This window comes from Sinocyclocheilus grahami, unplaced genomic scaffold (assembly GCF_001515645.1).
Source record: "Sinocyclocheilus grahami isolate Dianchi unplaced genomic scaffold, SAMN03320097.WGS_v1.1 scaffold96.1, whole genome shotgun sequence".
NCBI lineage: Eukaryota > Metazoa > Chordata > Actinopteri > Cypriniformes > Cyprinidae > Sinocyclocheilus > Sinocyclocheilus grahami.
Genome location: NW_015505275.1, coordinates 2,773,778 through 2,797,792, shown reverse-complemented (window position 1 = coordinate 2,797,792; position 24,015 = coordinate 2,773,778). Strand labels below are relative to the sequence as shown.

At 36.6% G+C, this 24,015-nt stretch overlaps 1 protein-coding gene across 4 annotated transcripts in view; it reads left to right on the top strand.

Moving 5' to 3' along the window:
• Positions 1-11,558: 11,558 nt before the first annotated feature.
• The window catches only part of LOC107587820 (semaphorin-6D-like), a 152,159-nt gene continuing 139,702 nt past the window's right edge, over positions 11,559-24,015 (top strand). For all 4 annotated transcript variants that reach the window (XM_016275758.1, XM_016275761.1, XM_016275760.1 and 1 more), the window contains exon 1: positions 11,559-11,751. The gene's annotated coding sequence lies outside the window, so the exon portion shown is untranslated. The remainder of the gene's footprint in view (positions 11,752-24,015) is intronic.

Sequence of the window (24,015 nt, the reverse complement as noted above, 5' to 3'; positions counted from 1 at the left end):
GATTAAAAATACAGTAAAACAGTAATGTACTGAAATATTATTAGAATTTTAAATAACTTTTCTATTTTAATATATTTTAAAATGTAATTTATTTCTGTGATGGGAAAGCTGAATTTTCAGCAGCCATTGCTCCAGTCTTCAGTGTCACATGATCCTTTAGAAATCATTCTAATACGCTAATTTGGTGCTCAAGAAACATTTCTTATTATGCTGTGCTGCTTAATATTTTTATGGAAACTGTGATCATTTTGTTTCTTTGATGAGTAGAAAATTCAAAAGCACATTAGATTAAATAGAAAAAAAAGAAAATAACGTTAAATAGAAAAAAATAGAAATCTTTCCTGTCACTTTTGACCAATTTAATTAATTCTTTCTGAATAAAATATTTTTTTATTTTAAAACAAATCTTACTGACCCCAAACTTTTAAATGGTAGTGTATTTTTTATTAATAATATTTGTTAATTATAATACAATATGAATACAATAACATTTATTTAACTTTTCTATATTTAAATATTGATTGAACATTGTTTCCTATATTATTATATTGCTAATTTGTAAAACCACTTAGCTAAGCTAAAAGTTACAATCGTGCCTAACAACACCCCTTTACCATAGTAAAATCAGTGCATCACATGGTGTCTTGTGATTTATTGCTTTAATAACTTTATGCCAATAGATATGGCCAACAGACTGATCTTAGGGACAACCATTAGCTCTGCCCAATGCGCTCATAACTTTGAAGTCTGCAAATGTCATTGAAGCTTGCTGATTACAGTTATACTCACCCACATATAAAACTGACCAAAATTTTCTTTGTTGTTGGCACAAAGACCCGTGGTCTGGAACATTCTGAACTTTTCCAGAGCATTTCCTGTGTTTGAGGCCCAAACGCCTCATCCATCTCCATTTTTGTAAGATTCCTGCAAATATAAAAATGTATTAATAAACTACTGATCGCAGATAAATAAAACCAATCTTTTGATTACGCAATGTGCATTGTATTTAGTTTGTTTGTTGTGCAGATGACTGCCCAGTTACAGTGTCTTTTAATCATTTCTTTTCATCCTGATCCATGCAAACTGTAAAGGTCAACTAGAAGCCCGTAATCCTCTCATAGGAAACACATTTCCACCAGTTACACTCTCACTATTGTGGCAGGGATGCAGAGGGACATTTATTCATTTGTTATTTTGGTTTATGATGCTGGACAACTGTAAATGAGGTCAGAAAGTGAGAAAGTCTTCACAAACCTTTTTCTCCTCTATCCACTTATATGAATCATTCAAACAGAATCATATGTTCCTTTACACACACACACAAAGAGTTAAAAGATTACTGCTTGTTCTAGTCAAGTCACCTTTATTTCTGTAGTGCTTACACATTCTAAACTTCAGTGATAAACAGGAAAATAGCAGAATCACCATTCCAACTAGTTCATTCATTTTCAAACAAACCGTTTGAACAGTTAAGTCATAGTTAAAGATTATTATATTTTAATACATTAATTATGCATTTTACTTGTATTAATTTTATTTGATTAAAGTTTTATTAGTTGTTTATATTTTTAAATTAGGATTTAGTTAAATCATTTGTATTTTATTTATTAGAACAGTTAAAAAAACATTTATTTATTTCAAAACTTTTATTTAATGTTATTTGTATTTTTATTTATTGAATATTTATTTCTGTATTTTTATTTAATATTTTATAGATTTTTTCTATTTTATATAATTGATTTAGATTTTTGATTCTTTTTAAATGTGCATTAATGCTATTATATGCAGAATCATAATGCCAGTAAAGAGGGAGAGCAAGCGCGAGAGTTACCGAATAGATGCCATTACTTATTTCTTCACGGGTAGTATAGATCAGTTTTTTAGCACAGTTTGAGGTTCTCTGCGGGTCCATTCTTTCCCACACCCTCTCTGGGCTATTAAATGACCTGCCTATTGCTGCCCACAGTGGGACGTGGGATGGCAGAGCCGGTATGGAGACATTAAAGCCAGCATGAGTTCTCATAAAATATATGGATTTTTGTGATAGCCACATCGACAGCATTATGCTATTGGTTCAGGCTACACGCATTGTATTTTATTCAGAAAAGTGTGTTCCGTGAAGCAATTTCCTTTTGAACACTGCAAAGTGGACGATGACGGAGAATAACAAAGAAACCGTGGGTCGCTGGGGTTTTTAACGGGGAGTAGCCGTGTAAGTAACAACCGGTGGCTGATAGGATTACTTTGTCACTGAATATGCTGGGTTGAAGGGAACCTCGTCTTCAAATGTTCATGCTCTTTCTCTCCCCAGCATCTTGTCAAGGACGAAAGAGAATATGAATACACGCGCCGCTTCAGGTCAGGGAACCCATGTAAATTGCATCAATCAGACAGCATCCCATTGTCATGCAGATGCACGTTGTGCGGAATAAGACTCTGGTGAAGTATCGCTACAAGATAAGTATAGTTAGATAGAAGCGTACATGAAGTGCCTGCCAACCGAGAGCACTGAAAACAAGCCGGGAATGTTTGGCATATCTGAATGTGATTAGGTTGAGCAGTTCGGACAGATTGAAAGAGATTGTCCAGATTGTCTCGTCAGATTGCACCTCTGTTTTCCGCTCGGCGTTCGCGTGGGGTTGAGCGTGTCAGTTATTACGGCGAGCTGGGAGCCATATTGCGAGGCTGTTTCTACAAATAGCCGCCTCTACAAAAAGCCTCACAGATGTCACTCTGTGTTTGCACCCTTCCGTCCTGCTGCATGTGGTTTATCTGTCAGTGGCAGAACGCACCTGAGGAACAGTGAGGTGTCATCGTATAGCTGTCACCTGTGGAAGCAGGGAAGCTATCCCCGCCTTCCTGTTCTGCCTTTAATTGCTGTCACAAGAGTGAGGAAGGGAGGGCTGGCGTCCCCTGACAGCCTAATTAGTCTTCTGTAGTGCGGCTCTGGGCAGTAAACAGAGACAGCCTCTGATGCGCAGGTCCATGGGCGCACCGGTTCGGCAGTGGTGGAGGAGTGGGAGAGGCTCCTGGTGTGTTACGGATCATCAGATCTCTAACACTCTTATTAATAGCTCTATCCATCCTACTGCTTTGATTTCATTAACACTATGTCACCTCAAGACCCCAGCAGGGCCCACAGGCGCTCGCTATCCTCACACACGTGCGCGCCCGTCCGCCGTCTCCATCCGCTGACCTCCCCCTGCGGTACAAACGCTCATTATGCAAGGGACTCATTACGTGATTATTAAATACACGGTCTCGCATATGCGAACACACCTGAATATTGATTCGATTCAAGTACGATTTTTGTATAATTTGTAGGTAAACCGTGTTATAGGGATTTCAGTTTGAGAGGAAAACAGAAGGCTGCTGTTTTTATAGGCACGCGCCATGCGCGGGAGGTAGCATATGGAGGATTGTTTGATTAATCACTGAAATAACTTCAGACATTCTCTTGAACTGCATTACTTGACAGTATGTCCAGAAGGCGTTGATGAGAATTCGGTTAAATTCACAGATTTATGTTGTGTGTTTGATTAAAGGTGAAGTGTGTAATTATTTGGCTGTTAAAATATTTTCTAACCTGGTTTAATCAGAAGCAATGGAGTAAGCCATTTCTCTGAAAAGTGTAAACACCTTGGCTCTGTGATGATATGAAACTGTGTTTATTTGACCGCAACTGAATGATTTTTGGTTTTGTACATGGTTTTCACTCGTGCGCCGTTCGTTCTCTCTGCGAAAGGTACAGCACAACCAGTGATATCCAATTCTCGAGCAAATGACTATCATGAGTGGGTTCTTTTCTGTGTGATTTCTGTTTTTCATGAAGCATACAGTGTGAAGTCAGATTATTAAAAACATTTTTGTTATGCTTGTTGAAAGTCTCTTCACATCCCAAAAGCAATCACGTAGTTAAGTGCATTACATTTATTTATATGTTGTTTACATTGTCTGTGGAAGGCGTAGGTCCATAAAATATTCGTCCAATCAAAATGTTCAGCCCAAACACTTGTGAGATTTCTTTTCTTTTCTTTTCTTTTCTTTTCTTTTCTTTTCTTTTCTTTTCTTTTCTTTTCTTTTCTTTTCTTTTCTTTTCTTTTCTTTTCTTTTCTTTTCTTTTTTTTCCTGAGCGAAAGACTGAAATGAGCCTCCTGGTTGTTAATGTGTAATTAAGTTTTGTTCTTTTCTTTTCTTTTCTTTTCTTTTCTTTTCTTTTCTTTTTTTTCCTGAGCGAAAGACTGAAATGAGCCTCCTGGTTGTTAATGTGTAATTAAGTTTTGTCAATGGTATTTTATTAAAAAAAAAGGAATTCATGATATGTACAATTTGTTTGTTTGTACAATTTGTTATTCCTCCAATTCAAAAGAGTTATTAATGGATCCTTTAAGGAATCAGAATTGTTAAATTCTTTACGATTCCCATCCCTAGTTTTGGGCAGGACTATCTGGTCTAAAAACATCATTACTGTATCTTTAAGAGTATTGTTTTGCAGTCCTTAAATTGGCAGGAAAGACCGCTCTGCCCGTATCAGCTCAGGAATAGGGCAGCTGATGTCAGTGGGAGCCAGACCGCAGACGGCTCAGAGACACACAGGCAGAATAGCACTGACCCTTTCTGCCCTCATGTCTTCCAAAAATTCATGTCCTCCTTTATTATCATTTATGTGCCCCAGGAATCCCCAGCCCTGACAGAGACAGAGAGTGGGAGCTGGAGACGCATAGATTCAAAATACCATAATTGTTTTAACTCACTTAAACAAGACAATAATGTGTGGTTCTTCCTAGAACAAAACAATGTCCATGTTACCGAAAACTGGATTCAGATAACAAATCATTGCAGATGCTGGAAAATGCCAATGCTGTTTAGTCAAATGAAGAAGATCAGCTTTGAGGAGCTCATAGAGGATGAAATGTAATTTTGACATTGAGAAATGAAGGGAATTCAGATTTGGTCCACCAATCTGCTCTCTAGGGTCAACTCATTTTCTTCAGCTATAGGCCGAGCAGGATGCGAACATAATACATGTGCAGAGCACGTAATTTAATTCCATACATCTTAACAGAGAGCTGAAGGTGACAAAACACACTTGTTGATATGTTTTGTTGTTTACAATAAGTTTTAATGTAGCACAATAGCTCACACATCTGTTTCAGGCTCAGGCCAAACTGGCAGACTTCCTTCATCAAAAACAGAGAGATAACAGACAGAATTTGGATTAAGATTAAGATGTTTATGATTGCTTAATAGTTTAAAACATGCTAGCTATTTGTCAAACAACTGCCGTACTTGACAGAATAATTGGTTCAGCTAAGTCAAAGAGGCACATCTTCGCAAGTTTTAGATCCTACTAGGAGAGTGATTTTCCACGTGGAGCTGGCTGCAGAATTGATGTTTTATGAATTGTGGAGGGGTTGGAAGTAACAGTATGGGAGCAGATTTGACTTGCAGATGGCAAGGAGCCAGTTGCACCCCATTGGATGATTGACAACTTCACACTAGGCCGTTGCTCTCCACTGATGCTCTCTGAGCTTTTGGAACCAATCAAGGACATACAACTGTTAACCTAAAACAATCCTTTTTTAAATTTTATACCTCAAACCTATCTATAGTTCTAGATTTATTCACGTGAACAACACGGAATGAAGTAAATGCAGTAGAAAAGTAAATGCAGCAAAAAAAAAAATGCAGCAGAAAATAAGTAATTCAATGTGTGTATGTTTCTCTATGAGTCCTCAAATAAGCAGAAAGTAGATTTTTTTTATTTAGAGATCTTAATACATTTTTAGTATAATATGTACTGAAAACAAAATAATTCCAGTAAGTCTACCAAAAATATGTTTTATTGCCAGCTTGTACTGCACTGTAAACTATTTATTTATTGTGCCGTTTTTTTGCATTTGCTAAATGAAAAGTTTTAATGAATTTTATTATGTAAAAATTGTAGAACCAATCAAGGACATATTTGTCTGAAAATTCTAGAACTATTCCAGCAGGGATGAACCCTCTCAGGCAAGGAGCCAGTTGCACCCCATTGGATGATTGACAACTTCACACTAGGCCGTTGCTCTCCACTGATGCTCTCTGAGCTTTTGGAACCAATCAAGGACATACAACTGTTAACCTAAAACAATCCTTTTTTAAATTTTATACCTCAAACCTATCTATAGTTCTAGATTTATTCACGTGAACAACGGAATGAAGTAAATGCAGTAGAAAAGTAAATGCAGCAAAAAAAAAAATGCAGCAGAAAATAAGTAATTCAATGTGTGTATGTTTCTCTATGAGTCCTCAAATAAGCAGAAAGTAGATTTTTTTTATTTACAGATCTTAATACATTTTTAGTATAATATGTACTGAAAACAAAATAATTCCAGTAAGTCTACCAAAAATATGTTTTATTGCCAGCTTGTACTGCACTGTAAACTATTTATTTATTGTGCCGTTTTTTTGCATTTGCTAAATGAAAAGTTTTAATGAATTTTATTATGTAAAAATTGTAGAACCAATCAAGGACATATTTGTCTGAAAATTCTAGAACTATTCCAGCAGGGATGAACCCTCTCAGCTCTTTTTGATTTGATTTGATTTTATTTAATGCTGAACCGAATCACAGGTGATGTCTTTATTTTTGACCTTTGACCTGTTAATAGAAATGCTAGCATGATAAGGACTGCCAAGGTCAGGCCAGCTGCAACACTGCAATTTCACTGTACTCACATTTAAGTAAATGCAGCAAAAAAAAAAATGCAGCAGAAAATAAGTAATTCAATGTGTGTATGTTTCTCTATGAGTCCTCAAATAAGCAGAAAGTAGATTTTTTTTATTTAGAGATCTTAATACATTTTTAGTATAATATGTACTGAAAACAAAATAATTCCAGTAAGTCTACCAAAAATATGTTTTATTGCCAGCTTGTACTGCACTGTAAACTATTTATTTATTGTGCCGTTTTTTTGCATTTGCTAAATGAAAAGTTTTAATGAATTTTATTATGTAAAAATTGTAGAACCAATCAAGGACATATTTGTCTGAAAATTCTAGAACTATTCCAGCAGGGATGAACCCTCTCAGCTCTTTTTGATTTGATTTGATTTGATTTAAGCTGAACCGAATCACAGGTGATGTCTTTATTTTTGACCTTTGACCTGTTAATAGAAATGCTAGCATGATAAGGACTGCCAAGGTCAGGCCAGCTGCAACACTGCAGTTTCACTGTACTCACATTCTTATTAGGCAAAAATGAAAGAACTATAATTATTGAGACACAGAAAAACTGAGCAGTTGCACTGATGAACCATCTGCCAGCTCAGCCTGAATGTCAATGAAATAGAACAAGATAGAAAGACCCAGGTCATACAGAACTAAAAAAAAGTTTCCTGAAGGAAAAATGAGGGTGCTAACATTTTTCAACTCATTGCATGAAATCCTCTTGTCTCAGTTGCCCTTGAGTGTCTTCGCTCCCCTGAGGATACAAGAGATGCACAAGAGATCACCGACTGCTGAATGTTTCATATTCTAGCTACTTTGTTCATTGCACATATATTTTTAGACTGTTCCTTGTGTGGTTTTACTTGACTATTAGTATAAGCTTGGTCTGACTAGCTTAATCATGGATCTTGTCAAGAATTAACTTTATTTCTTCCTAGCAGATGCTTTCTTAGTAAAGCATGCTCATTTAATTCCAGTTTAAAAGTAAAATAAAGTCGAAAGTGCTGACAGCAATACAGCACAATGTAAGAATGCAACTGTTGTACTGCATTAAATGATTACGACCAAATGTATTTCAGTAAAGTAGTTTTTAATGTCCTCGTCTGCTAAATAGAACAAGGAATTAAGGGGGATTGAAGAGGGATTAGAATTCAGAGAGTGAGTTTCTTGCACTGAGATGAATGTGTTGAAGTTGACATGATAGTTAGTAAGATGTCTTGTCTAGTCGATGGAGATTAAGGTGTGCTGCTAATGTCGTTTATGGATTTCGTCGATATGTTGGGATGTACTTTAAGTGTCTTGTTATTTAAAATGCTCCTATCATGAGGAATCACATTTTGCTTGATCTTTTGAGATGAAAGGGTTCACTGTGAAAACATACTGTAACTTTCAGAACACAGAACTTCCTTGTCAGTGAAAAGGCATTTATTGAAAGCTGAGAAAATGGCTCTGTATTTTCACAACTTTTTGATGTCAGAAGATAGATTTGAACACATGCAAATCCATTGGAACACATGGCCAGCCACATGCCAGCGCCAAATGTCTGTCCAGTCAGGAGGAAGTAAGATATATTCCAAACACCAGACAATCTGATAAGAGTTTAATGAGGGAAGTCTGTCAAACCTTGCGCTTTTGATTGTGGCACCTATCACTCTGCATATCCTTCTGAAGAATCCCGGTTTTAGAAAAGAGTGGCTGAAGTTTATTTTAACAATGTCCCTGATCATTTCAGACTGATATTAACAGTTTGAGCAACACTTTTTAGGGGAAACCATTTATTTTACACAAAATGGGTTTACATTATAGAGTATATAAAATACTTTATAAAGAGTTTATAAAGACTTTTACTCAACAAAGAAAACGAACAATAAAAACCGTCACCATTTATTCACCACACGAAGAGGAATAAACAATAAAATAATTTCCATTTTTGGTTGAACTTTTCCTTAGTGTTGTTATTATTAACTAAAACTAAAAATGTTGTTTTCATTAACTGATATAAAGCTTAAATAAAGTAATTTTTAAACACAAATAAAATAAAATAAATATAATATAGATATTAGAAGAGAAACAAACTTTATGAAATAAAAATAAGAATGTGAATAAGAACAACTAAGTTTAATAAAAATAAGTGAAAGTTGAAGAACTAAAATTACTCAAATTAAAATTTAAATATAAAACTAAATATTTGAGAAAAAAAATAAACATAAAAGCTATTTGAAAATATTAATAAATACTATAATAGTATACTATACTAAAATTACACTAATCATTTTTAAGACACAGCAACAATAATGTGGCCTGATTAATTGACTAAAAGGAGGTAGAAAAATGGTCATAAAAACTAAATTAAGACTCCAAAAAGACTTTACTAACATCATAAGTGGACCTTGGGGGTAAAACAAGTAGTGAAAAATGTATAATATCACAGCTTTAAATCCTAACTGTGTTAAAGTTTTTATGAGATTCATTTGGAAATGCACTGCTGCAGTAGCATCGGAGATAACTGTGCAGTGTAGATGCTTCAAAGGCACCTTTAATGTTCTGATCAAGGCACAATGTTCATATTCTCAACAGTTGCTGTGTGTGTTTCCAGGAACAGAGTCTTCAGGATCACAAACCACATGATTTGCTACAGAGATGATGACAGCAACAGGATGTGTAGCCAGCATGTCTGTGTATGTTTGTGTGCTTGGGTATAAACACAGTGTGGGTAAGTCATATGATAGACCACATGGTACTTTGAGGTTTGTGTCCATGTTGTTAATGATAGTGAAGAGTGAATGTTAGAAGGAATGTTAACGCGTTAAAGGTTCAGTGACATTTAATGCCTCAGATGCTATAGTTTGTTTACACTGAGAGAAGTAAATCAGGCTGATTTCCATACCGATACAACTTCAGTTTGTTTGTACTGGAAATTATTAGTTTAGAAGATCTAATTCATGTATGCTCATGGCATTTCTTTCAAATATTCTCAATAAATGTTTAAGCGTGAAATATTACAGTATGAAAAATGTCTATGAGCCAGACAGTACAAATCTAAATTCAAATCAGATTCTATCCCAAATTGGTATTCAAGAGCTTTTGTTTTGATGATCCATGACACACTCTGAATCAGATAAAGTTGAGACATGAGGATCAAAAGGAACAGAACCAATTAAAAGAGAAGCTTTATAAATAATAGTCCTGCATTGACAGCTCTCTGACCACGATAGCTGGTTGAGAGGAAGAGAAACGGAAAACACGTTAAAGATTTTGTCAACATCCATTACAGAAGAGTGAGCAGTCAGCAGATATAGTAGAGCTTTATCCACTGTGAATGAATTTGGATCTCTTTCTTTTCCAAAGTGCTCGCCACAGTTACTGGGCTTTTAGCAAACATCCAACTGCCAAAGGAAATTAAAGATAAATGTGTCTGTAAATATGCCAAACCAACCAAAAACCCACAGAGTCCACGAAAAGCATGATAAAGCAAAACACAATGATAATTTCACCATTTGCACTTAAACAGTTTAAACACTTTGCCATGCTGGGAATCTTTAATGTTCATAGTACTACTCTTCTCCTATTTTCCTGCTCATTTCTATACGCTTTCCCTGTTGTTATTTCTTACAGTCTATGTACTGCATCTCAAGTCAACAATGAAACACCAGTGGATTCTAGAGCTCTAATTGAACGATTGCTTAGTTACTGTTTCATGTTATTTTTCCCTTACATGTGTTACAACAACATGTAAATGGAAAGAAAAAATTGTGTTCAACAAAATCACATGGACTTAAGTGTCTGACCGCTGCGAAACGCCCAGGTTTTATGGTCCATGGCTAAGCTCTGTTGGAAATCTCCCGTCAAGGGAGAGCTGAGCTCTCTAAAAGTGCCCACTGAACCAAGTTGATCTCCTCTCTGCTTTAGTCCAGAGAACCTCCAGTGTGACCAAAACCACACTGTTGAATGTTTGCTCTTTAAAGTATGTTAAAGTATTTAAAGTATAAAGCCAATGAGGGTCAGAAACGAACCAGGGCACAGGTCAAAAATTGCCCAAATATTTCAAATGTGTATATAGTAGTCAAACATTTGAAGTGGATCAAAAAAAAGTTCATCAAAGACAAGAATGGGTATTGTTAACTTTGATGGAAGGTTTTGATCCACTTCAAATGTTGACTACTGTATATGTGTGTGTGCTGTGTGTATATGTATAGTTTTCACATAAATTATTTTTAACAATTCATAATATTGTATTCTAAGCCAGATCTGTAAAATGTTTTCTAGCAGAGCGTTTATTATGCTATGAGAGTTTGTGAATTATTTATAATTATCTTTGTATGTGAAGTTGATCTGAATTTAATGATGAGTAACAGCCAGAAATTGTTCTATGCTGAGAATGTATTTAAATTAACTTATTTTAAATATCTGACATAATAGATTGTCAACACAGTTGTTTTGTGGATAGGAAAAAAAAGATAAAAAATACCTGTAAAAATGAATGCCAGGGGGAAAATATTATCTCTTAGTAAAATGTTATTTTGCTGAACGTTACAAATCCCCATATTGGAGCAAACGCCTTTATTTTATGAGGTCATTCTAAATGCAATTACCTCATACACTATTGGCTCTTTTCTGGCCAGCTGTTTTGGACATTTAATGGACTAGTCATGTAAAAGGATCTACAGTTCAAACAGTTCACGTTTTGGGCGGGGATTATGAGAAACTTTTAAAGAGAACGTCCAAAACACTTCAGCGGATTCCGATTGGGCAAGCGACCTGTCACTCGAAAGTCAGGGGCGTGGTTTGGGGGCGATCGTTCACAGTGTAATAGAGTTTTAGCGCAGTCTTGCTTTTTCATAGGCGTGTGTCTACTGTGTGTGCCAAAGGGTGCTCCGCTCTTACCAATGCGATTAATGAACACAACGAACCAATTGAGGGAACACTAAACAAACAACCTGCTTTTCCTTTTCGTCTGTGTTTTAATACGGACGAGCTTCGCGTCTGCAAGGAATCATCCCTTTGCACGAGCACAAAGGAAAATTAAAAAGGCAAGCAAAGGTAAATGAGCTGGTTTTCTCCTTTGTAAGAAGTTTTTTCTTCGTGTCGGTTTACATGATTTGAACTCTGGTCGTGACAGTCAGCGAAGTTTGGATAGGATGGAAACACACTGCGATTTTTTGCACAGTTTTGGGGGGGGAAGCAGGTATCGTTTCAGGTCGGTAAATATTGCAGTCAGTGGCGACATGAACGCAGCCTTTATTGCTACAGACAATGCGGGTCTGATCTGATTTACTCGTCATATTCTTAGTTTTGCACGTTTTAGGTGTTCTTCAAACGTGTATAGGCTACGCAAGGCACTGGTCTTCTTGGCTCATGGAAATCAAAACCACCGGGTTGTCCTAATGCTGTGACATAGGCTAGTTGTTGACAACATAGAGAACACACGTTGGTCATGTTGATGAGAAACACATGATGACACGTGAAGTATTTCCGTTTTCCAGTTGAACCTGTACTGGTTAGACTAGTGTTTGCACGTGAAACACTTATCGTGTCTGCGGTTACAATCGCTGCACGAAAGCGTTCAGTTGTTTAGATAACAAGCGCGCGGCACTAGTAAGATGGACAGTAGAATATAAAGAGGAAGCCGTATACCCTAGTCCAGAAAGACGGGCGTGCTGGTTTTGGACTGCTGATCGGTGGTTTTGGAGGAGTTGGGCACAGAACTGAGAGTGCAGTACTCATTCAGCGTGTTGCGCACCTTTACCAGCTGTGTGGCGGCGAATTAATTACGCTTACAGATATTTACTGTGGTGATAGTGCACAAATTACCCCGAGGTTGCCTTGAATCATCTAAGTGTTATTGAATAATGAATAGCTCACTGAGCTATCATTAGACATTTTCCTGTGGTATTTCTTTCTCTTTTTTTAAACATTTGATAACTGTTATTTAATAAGTAGGTTTGGTCCATACTCCATAATTGCAATATAAGTGCACTTAAAATATTCAACCAGTAATTCTGAAGTGACCCAAGTAGAATTTTAATGGGTTCCAGCATTATGAATACAGTCAGAGAGTGTGATGTTTTCCACTTAAATAGCTTTTCTCTCTGCTTTACTTCGCTGATTTTAAGACTATTAGATATTGTTTATGTGTTACAATTACCCTTGAATATACTGTGCTGGCTTTTGAATTGCTGGAGGTCAACGCTCACTTGTTGTTCTGTGGAAAATGTGTCTGTTCTTCTTCCTTTAAAAGACTAGTTTAAAAAATGAACATTCTGTCATCATTTACTCACCCATATTTCATTCCAAGCCTGCATGATATTTTTCTTCTGCTGAACGTGCAAGAACGTCGGAGTACAAACAACATTTGACCCCAATTGACTTTCATCGTATGTACAAAAGAAGAGACATTTTCTTTTGTGTTCTACAAAAGACAGAAAGTTAATGATGGAATTTTCATTTTAGGATGAACTGTACCTTTAAGTCAAATCTGTTCAAGCTGTATACAAAAAAAACAACTACAATTTTTGAACATGTTGTGACCAAGGAAAGAGTACATGAAATGGGAAATTGCCGGAAGCTGCATTTTGCTCGCAGATTGCTTTGGCAATTTTACCGAGAATAGTTCTCAATTATTTAACTGTCATTTTGGAGCAAAACTATTTGGCAGCCAGATCCATTTGGAATGAGCACAGGTACAGACATCTCTAGTCTTTGTTTTGGTTAAAAGCATGGTTTAAACCCTAATGATCCTCTATAATTATTAACCTGCTCGTCTAGAAGGAGATCTTTGATAGTCAGACATGTACAGGACACAGGAGGCATTTTTCCTTTAAATTAACCTCTAGTTTTGTCTTAGCCCATCGTGGCTGCCTCTAGGTAGGGTAATGATGCATATAGCCTGGGTGTAATTTTATTTCCAATTTCCACTGCTGTAGTTTTGTCCCAAATGATGTTACGCTAGCCGTGTGCAGTGGATGGCTGTGCGCTCCTAATGGCTCTTAGGGTAATGAGAGCTAAAATAGCTTTGGTGCTACATTTGGATCAAAGCCATCATCTATAGTATCAAATACAAAAGCTTCTGTAATATCGGTACATATCATAACACAAATGCTTTGCTTGAGAACATTACTGGTTCCTTTGTTATAGATCAGTCATTTTTGCCCCAACGTTTTGTTTTTTGTCACTTTCGATGATGTTTTTGCTCCAAGTGCTGGTTACTGTTTGACCCTGCTTTAGATTTCTTAAAACACTTTTGTCCCTGATAAAATTCAACCGTGAGCAAAACTAAGAGTAGCTTGAAGGGTTCATCCCTCCGGGTGCAGGAGGTATATTTCTGGCATCTACCCCGAGGTTGCCTTGAATCATCTAAGTGTTATTGAATAATGAATAGCTCACTGAGCTATCATTAGACATTTTCCTGTGGTATTTCTTTCTCTTTTTTTAAACATTTGATAACTGTTATTTAATAAGTAGGTTTGGTCCATACTCCATAATTGCAATATAAGTGCACTTAAAATATTCAACCAGTAATTCTGAAGTGACCCAAGTAAGGGGGTTTGTTTTCCCCCCCCCCCCCCCCCCATTTCATCAGACAAGGACAATTTACTTTGGAGACTTGTTACTCTGCTTTAGTTATTCATAGCCATTTTTATGATGGATTGAAACTCTAGAATGGAACAAATGCAAGTCAATTCATTCTCTACATTTGAATGTGGACTAAACAACCACCGTGTACCTGTTCTGGACCGGCTGTGAGACACAATGGATCACTTTCAATTAGTTACTCTGGGGAGTTCACTCTGCACTATAATGGCCCCTCATATTTCATGTTGATTGTTGTAACCCGTAGCAACAGGGTAGCCAATAGCTGGAAGATGCACCTGGAGAAGAGGGTTACGAGGCTGTTGGGGTGCAGTGGAATGAGAGCTGTTGTTCCTGCCTGGCTGCCTTAGTCCAGTGAGGGGTCTCGTACCCCTGGGGAGTGAATTATTACCTGTCAGACCTAGGGCCTCGGCATCATCCATTACGCAGCCCTCTTGCGGGGGCAGCCAGCCCCAGCATGGCAGCGCGATCAGTGGGCCTTGGCCTTCAAACCTGGCCTCCTCTCTCTGGGTGGGTACAACTTGTGGCGTTCCAGCTATTATGAGCATCTCCAGAAGTTGCGAGTCCCGGCGTTATATACAAATGCACAAATGCTAAATAGCCTTACAGGTTTAGGATTCCAGCTGAGAGGTTGTGGCATCTCTGGCAGGCCTCCGTAATCTGCTGTAATGAATGGCATCGTTGTGCTATACTCTGTTATCAAGTTGTTGGTGGTCGATGATTCTAATTTGTCACACATTCACACTTAAGGTAATTCTGTTGAAATCTTCAGCAGAGTCCAAGTACCAGTTCTATTCTTACTCTAGTGTAAGGCAGGCTGTGATGCCTCCAGGATATTTTAATGGGGTGGCCAGATTGGGACAGTAAAAATCATGGCACAAAAAAGGCTGTAGCATGGCTGAATTTTGGGATAAGCAGGGAGTGTCTGTCTGTCAATGATTCATTGCCCATGTAGTGTTTGTTAAAATTATTATTGCATGCATTTTGTAAAAACTGACATTAGATTTAGGGGTCCAGTTCTCCAGCAAATGTCTATACAAACATAACATGTTTCAATAACTTTCAATGAGTCAATAACTTGTACTATACCTAGAGAGATTAAATGCAGAAAAAGGAAAGGCAGATCGCTTGCTGAGTACAATATCTTTGTTCACTACAGATGATGTTTCATTCATTTCCATGCTTGTAATGAGTTGCATGTAGGTAAGACAAAGTGGATTTGAAAATCCTGATCTAACAGATGTCTGATGAGGTCCAAAGCAACTTTTTTATTGCTTTGATGGCTTTCATGACAAAATAAACATGACAGCGATTGTGTTTCTCCTGTCAAAAGCTGTTGTCACTTAGATGGAGATTATAGGAATTACAAGAATAATATTTTATTTTATGTTTTTATTTGTTTAATCAATTATTAATAATACAAATGCACCAATAATAGAATTCTGAATAAAATTGAATGTTTTGGCTGCTAACTGATAAATGGCCAATATAAAAAAAGGCTATTTTTATTTTATTTTGTTTTATTCTTCAATGGGAAATCATTTAAAAATAAAGTGCTAAAAACTAAAATCAATCATCTTAAATGCTATAGTAAATGTATCATAATGAGATTTGCTTAATATTACATTAAATAGTCTTTAAATACTTTCAGTGAGCATTAGAAGACAACAGGGGTATTTTAAAATTTTAATTTGTGCAAGTGAGTATGCACAAACAAATATAGAAACCAATACTAAATAAAATGACTATGACCAATATATTGTGCATCCTTCATTAAAAAGAAGTTATAAACCCATACTGTCTTTTATTAGCTGTCAAAATTTGACCTTATAAATGTAATGAATATCATTACATTTCTTTTGTCAGTTCTGTGAAAACAAATACACCATGTGGATCACGTCCTCACGCACACATTGTGATTCATGAGGAAAGAAGTCGCTGCCTACACAAACTGTCATCTTTAAGAATGTAAGGCTAGCTGAGTAATGAGAGCTAAATGGAGACTGAGTGATAACCGTGTGAAATCGCTGAAGTGTGTCATTGTTTTTATTATTTCTTTTTTCTTCCACCTGATTATGGAGTCATGATTACCCCATTCGCCTCATTAGAATATTCAACCATATCCTCAGCCTCCAGACTCCACACAGACACCTTTTTGTACTTGTCACATTGGTATGCTAGAATTCAAAGCTGAGCTCACATCCACGGGCTTTCCTCCCCAAACCGCCATCCGAAAGCCTCTCGTTCTCCCACTGCAAACTGAAGCTCTCCATTTTAATTACTGTTCTCCATACATACAGGTTATTGATTGTCTCACTCCAGGGTGGTGGGCTTGGGGTTGCTCCAGATTGTGCTTTAAATGATCTCTTAATCACTTTATAATGGAACAACTCTTCCTGCTGCATTGATTACCTGCTTGTGCTGGAATTGTTGTTAGCCTTCAACTTTCTAATCTGGTTTTAAACTCTCAGGGCTCCTTTATAATATGTTTATTTCCCAGAATGCCTCAAGAAGGACGTAATATTAACCATTCTTCCCACTTGTGGTGGAAGATAAACCATTGTTCATACATGGATAATCTGATATAGGTTATTATGGAGCCATTTATGTTGCTTTCATCACCCTCTAATGAATTTAGAGGATGGAATCTGATTTGAAGAGTGAGTGGTTTCCTCCTGGGAATGTGCAAAACTACACATTTTTAAAATCAACTAGTCCGTGGGTTGCCTGAACTGGAAGCCTTGGGTAATTAGACTGCTTTCAGGTTCACCTGATGGATTATTGGATGGGTTTCTTAGGGGGTGTTTACATAAGACTGGTTATTATGTCCAAAAATGGCTAGACTGAGCACAACGGAAGGGGAGAAGATTTTTCTCTGTGAATGTGGCAGGATTAATTTAAAGACGCTTGTCCAAGAGGGAATTTTATTGCAAACAAATCAAATATATCCAATTTTGGGGTTAGATATTTCTTTGTGCGTATTAATTTTACTCTAAAATAGCCTTACATCTCTCATCTAATGCTCACTTAAAATTAATCTAAATAACACATAATTTAATAAATTTTAAATGTAATCTTTCGCATATATCAAAATATATATTTTTATACTGTAATAATATGTAATGTTTGAGTACAATTAGTATATCAGCTTATTGGTATCAGTCAGACTTTTTATATTGGTACTAGGGGTGGGAGATATGACCAAAATCTTATCACAATAGGAGTAATTTTATTTCGCAGTAACAATATATATCACAATATATTTATTTTTGCTTTAAATGAGGTCTTTATGATATCAAAATTTGATACCATAGAAATGTCATAATTCTTGTCACCAGTGCCTAGCTATATCGCAAAAAAAACGAATGATAGCCTAAATTAAAGTGCAAACAAAAAAACTCAAGCTTACTGAAGACAAGTAACAGTGATTAAATAAGAATATGAAAATAATTACAAGCAATAAGACAAAAAAAACTATAGTACAACAAATAAATAAGAAATGCTATATACATTGTATAAAGTAATCAAATGTATAAAAGCGCTTCATATTCTTTTCTGTGTAAATTAAATGTATATTTCTTGTTATTAAAGTTACAAAAGTGGTTTAGTCGAGCAGCGAGAGATTTTCTCTCTTTTGTTGCTTCATTAATATGAATGACAGACAGCAGAAATATTAGACTGCTGTCACATTAAGAGCTGTCTGGATCCAATATACTGTCTGTTACACGTGTTTTCTTTCTCAGCTGTTTTCTTTCACTTAACCTTAATTACTGTATTTATGAGGATACTTGCAAAGATGGGCATAGATTTTGACACATACAGGTGTGTGTATTTAACTGTTCAAGGCTTATAAAGCAGCAAAAATAACTCAAGTTCAATACTCCCGCGCTCTGAGCTCCGTCTTCACATGCTTCATATAGTGCTAATTGCATCGGCTTAAAATCAATTGTTTTTAAATGGCAATGTTTAAAAACGCATGTAAACAATACGTTTTCGTGACCACGTAGCACAGCAATGTCACATGAGCATGTTACCGTGATAGAGACGATAGTTCAAAATCTCTAATGGTTGACAAATTTCTACCAGTTAATCGTGTCTACCAGTATATCGCCCACCCCTAATTGGTACATTCCTAAGATAAAACCGTAAGCCTCACTAATCGACTAGTCGGTGGTTGATTCTCAGTGTTTGGATTAATGCTGAAACTGCTGATTGTTTCTGGTGTTTCTCAGGTGTTCAGCATTATTGACAGGCTCTAAGCAAGAAAAAAGGCCTTTTATATATGTGTTTTATATTATTGGCATGACGGTGACCTTTAAGAGTCTCTCTGAGTGTTTCAGGTTTGTTTGTGTTTTGTTTTGCTGTAACTTTTATAGGCGGCTATAAAGAGCATCTGAAATGCACTCATCAGAGTTAGTGCTGGATAAATGACTTGACTGCCTCACTGCATGTTTTTAAAATGAAAATTTTTATGGCTTTAAAGAGTGAAACGGAGCAGGAAATTACAGCTTGAAGATAAGGAGATTCTTCCTCTCACAGAGGCCGTGGAATCCCAAGGTAGCGCAACACCACCCGTCACTCAGCCAGGACTAGCACCGAAACACAGCAGAAGTTGAAATTTATTTTGTGTGTGCGTTGGCGCAGGTGGTATTACTAAAACCTTGTATCTTGGTACAAGTTATTGTATATACGATTTTAAAAATATATTTTTATTATATATTAATGCATATACAGTGGCCTTGAAAATACGCATGGAAAATGTATGAATGTCTTTGCATTATGAAACAAAATGCACATTATAAACCAAGTAAAAAAATAATAGAGATGTAATGATTCACTCAACTCACTATTCGTTTCAATTCACGATTTTTAATAAATTTTTTTTTTTTTTTACGAAATGAGATTTAAGACAAATTATAAGTTAAATGTGTCCTTTTATTATTGCTTGGACAAAATGCTGCACATTTCTTTGTGAAATTGAAATATAACACTTAGGGGTGCTAAGTGTTCAAATCCGATCAGGATTTTTGCAGCCGATACTGAGTACCAATTTCTTGTCATGGTGATCGGCTGATACCGATGCCGATTCTGATGCTTCAAGCTTTATATAGACAGTTTCATCGGGCGCACGCGCCTTGCCCAGCCCGAAGTTAACTTCAGGTCTGTGTTTGTTTATCAGTCTGGCTATGGCACCGGCTACAAACGCAGTTAAAGTTAAGGTGATGAGTAGACTTAAGTTGGGCTCAGGTGGTTGTGCTGTGGGATGTGTTTCCCATACATTTATTTATTTGTGGCGCTCGCCACAATATCAAAACGTGTGTGTGTTCGTTCGCCTGATCGGGAAGTGGCAGTGGCAGTGACAGAAATTGTGACATTCCAGATAAAGTTTGAAAGGAGTAAAGCCTGTGTTAATGCTATTGAGTAGGCTAATATGGCCAAAGAAGATATTTTGTTTTATAAATAAACGTTCATTTAAAAGCAGCCCACGATCAGCGATACGGCTCAGACGAGGTTTTGTTCCGTCCTCCATGCTGTGCCAACTCACAAAAGAGAGAAACATGCCGCGGCTGCATAAACACAAGCACTGACTAGAGCGGCCGCGATCAGCTCCGGTTCCCGTGGAGACGTAATGCGCAGCAGACTTGTGCAGTGAGGCACAGATCAATTTTTCATTGTTTCTCGAAACGTCATAGCATTTCCACACCGGCGATGACATGACTGTGGCTTAAAATCATTTACGTCCCTACACATGTACGTGGTCAGGCGTTGACATCGTCAAATTGCGATCGGTTCGTGAGATCGGCCAAATAGTGAGTACCGATCGAGTCATGAAATGTGATTATCGGCTGATACCAATCTCTGTCCGATCGATCAGAGCATCCCTAATAACACTATAATAATATACTAATATAGCACTTGCATATTATTGCTCTTTTGTTGGTTTTGATTGCTTCTATTGTCCTCATTTATAAGTCGCTTTGGATAAAAGTGTCTGCTAAATGACAACATTTAAATATAATGTAAATGTAAATAACAAAACTAAATTGAAATGTTAAAACAAGCCCTAAATCAAATAAATAAGTAACACAAATAAAATAAATCTCTTCATATAAACAAAATAAGGCTTTGTCTGTGCTCTTTCCATTTAAAATGAGAGGCAACCACTGCATTTTAATCATGATCCAAACAAAGATGCTACATACATGCAACATGAGCAGTTTTTAATCTAAATTGGATTGTATAATTTCGAAATTTGAAGCAAAAACAGAATGGTTTGACTTCAGTTTTGTGAAACTATACATAAAAATATCTGCATGAAACAGCGGACGAGCTGAATGAGACGCAGATTCACTCTCTGCCAGCAGGTGGCGCTTAAAGCGTTTCCTTGGTTTCCGCTGTAAGCAAAGCAGCACTGCACTTAAGAACTTTAATATGCATTATACAGAGGCAAGATGAAAAGAAAAAATACCATCTAAACTTTTCTAAAGACAATAAGTACCCCTCAGACATTCATATAAACTCCTACACCTAAATGAATCGCGATTTGTTTAGCATCTCAACCGATTTGAATCGTCACATATTTGAATCGATTTTCAACTGGCTCGCGGTTAATCGTTACATCCCTACAAAATAACTTCAAAACGCAAAAATAACTTTAAAACTGTGTTCACATAGATTTATAAAACAACTGATAAATCATCTTGGGACCAATGGATTTAAAGTAATTGCGAGAAAAATAGTTCTGAGAAAATCATGATGAAAGTTAATTCTGAGAAAAGCATGACGTCATTTGGCTGATATTTGTAATACATTGAAATTTTCAAGTGTGACTGAGTATTTTTGTTTTACTGGGAATTCTGTAAAAAAAAAAAAGGTTTATATAATAAACAAACATGCCTAGTTTTGGATAATGCAGTGAAATATGCTATTAATGAAAGCGTTCTCATTTCATTAGATTTATTTGGAACTTGATGGATGCAAACCAAAAGATAAGATTATTCGTAAGAATTCAAGTCTGGCAAAAATGGCTTCATATTATGTAACACTTGAACAATAAATCTATTATTTAAAAAGTATAAATGTTTTATTTTATTTTAGATCCTGAAATTTGATTGGATCAGCCAATTTGCGCGCGCACACACACACACACACACACACACACACACAACTGCACCTGCATATCCGTTAAATTCTATATTAATGCACCTTGTCAGCTAACCTCTGCCAAATGCCTTAAAGGGATAGTTCACACAAAAATGTATTTTGTCATCATTTACTCACCCTCATGTCATTCCAAACCTGTTTGAGTTTCTTTCTTATGTAGAACATAAATGAAGATATTTTGAAGAATGCTGGTAATCAAACAGTTGATGGCCTCCATTGAATTCCATAGTATTTCCTTCCTTTCTATGGAAGTCAATGGGGACCAACAAATGTTTGGTTCTTCAGAATTCTTCAAAATATCTTCTTTTATGTTCAACATAAGAAAGAAACTCATACAGGTTTGGAACAACATGAGGGTGAATAAAATAACAGAATTTTTATTTTTGGGTTTGTCCCTTTAATAAAACTCTATGTCTTCACACATAAATAATGTCAACCAGTCGTACCTACTGATAGCCCTGCAAGTATATTTACTGTTGCACAGTATACACCATCATGCCATCCGGTTTGTGATTCATCCTCAGGTGTGTTTTAGCATGAACTTTGTAGTGTACATTTAGCGTGACCACTAGTGCCATTTTCAAATCCCTCCGATTTCCAAGCCCCCTATAAATAGAAAGTCTAGTATGACCTTTGTAGATACTGCGAAGGCATTCTCGTGCAGTTCTCAGAAAGAGGCCAATCTGAAGGTTTAAAACTCAATATCTGCTTTGTACGTCTGAGCCAATTTCTGTGAGTGTGTGCAGATAACCTGGGTTTGGTTTGGACCCTGTCGAGTTTCAGATTAGAAACAGACGTCCCACTTGCACTATGTTTCTGCAAATGCTCTTTTAGAGACGGGGGTTATTTTTAGGCCTGGCTGTGGATATGGGGGCCAGACTTGAGGAAGGGGTATAAAATAACCCCCCTGGCTCTCGTCCAGAGCGTTCGCTAATAACCCCCCCCCGACCACCACCTCACATTCCTCAAGTATGTCCCACCGACCGTTAACCATATGATAATCAGCTGTGCATGTAGGAAGGGAAATGCATGTGTGCATGTACATCACAGTCTTTTTTGGTCTTTTATCCTTACAAGCTATTTGTGATATAACAGGTACCAGCAAATATCTCTCTCCCACAGACACGCGCACACACATTTCTGGTGTAGTGCTTCCAGGCTGCTTCGTTTGATCTTGCTTTATTGCTTTCTCACATTATCTGCGTGTTGGCCTGCAGCTCATCCCTGCGGAGCAATCTCTGATGTATGAAAAACAACTCGCCATAAACACATTTCAACCACAGAGACTGATATTACCCCTAATGCATCTCTCACTACAGGCATATACCTAGATTGTCTCTCCTCCGCTTCTCCTCTGTGTCTCTCTCACACTGTGTCTCTCTCTCACTCTCTCTCTCTCTCTCTCTCTCTCTCTCTCTCTCTCTCTCTCTCTCTCTCTCTCTCGCTCTCCAGTCCCTTGTGTCATCATATAGTGATCACAGTGGATATTACTGGGAGGCGTTCAAGACTCCATGAAATAATCAAGTCTGCCCCCCGTCCCACTCAAACCTCCCTCTAGACAGGCCCCCTAAAAATATCTCCGGTGTATCTCATCATCATATACTAACAGTAACTGGACTTCTTCCCCAGGGTGTGTCACATGGAATATATGAGCTTGAATATAGGGTGAAAATAGGCTTACAAATGCATTAGTTGGCTTTTGAGGTCTTTTTTGCTCCATGAAGCCCACCTTCACAGCCATATTCCCCCCTTCCAATTCACTGAATGGATACTATATGTGGCTGCATGATTTGGTCAACAAATTGAATTAAGTTTTGGGAAATATTGAAAAATATTTGCATTTATGCCTCATTTGCTAAAGTAAAAAAATTTAATTAATAAAAAGTCTAATTAATAATAGCAGTATTAGTATTAAGTTAATATTAAATTAATATTCAAGTTCAATCAAATTAAATGGTATATGTATATTTTATATTTATTTGCAACACCTTGACTCAAGGAACCTATTAGATGTATGAGTAAAAATGATAAATAATAAAAAAGTAAAGTTTATATATATATATATATTATATTTTATTGGTAATGTATTTGTTCTAATTTCTTCACTTGCACATCATTTCATCTGATATATTGCTGTCATTTCTTCCTTTTCTGTGACCCAGTGTTGTTATTTATTTGTATAATGACTCAAGAGAAATTTGTAAATGTCAGAATACACATTATAAGCACATTAATGCACATTAATGCACATTAACTCCCATTATAAGGCACATTATAAGCAAATTGGAGTTTGTGTGGAGCATTCAGCTCTGAGACCGCTGTAACAGGCGATCCTATATGTGATTTTATTCTAATTAACTGTGCAGCCCTAAATAGGCAGCATAATTTATATGTAAGAATATGAAAAAAATTATTTTGAATTGCTATATCTCTGCCTTTGAGGTCACAACATGGGCAAGACCTTTTTAGACAGATACTTTACCTTTTGTGGCCTGTTAATTAACTGCTGGCTGAAGCATACAGTACGTGGACCATTCAGTGTGTCCCTCA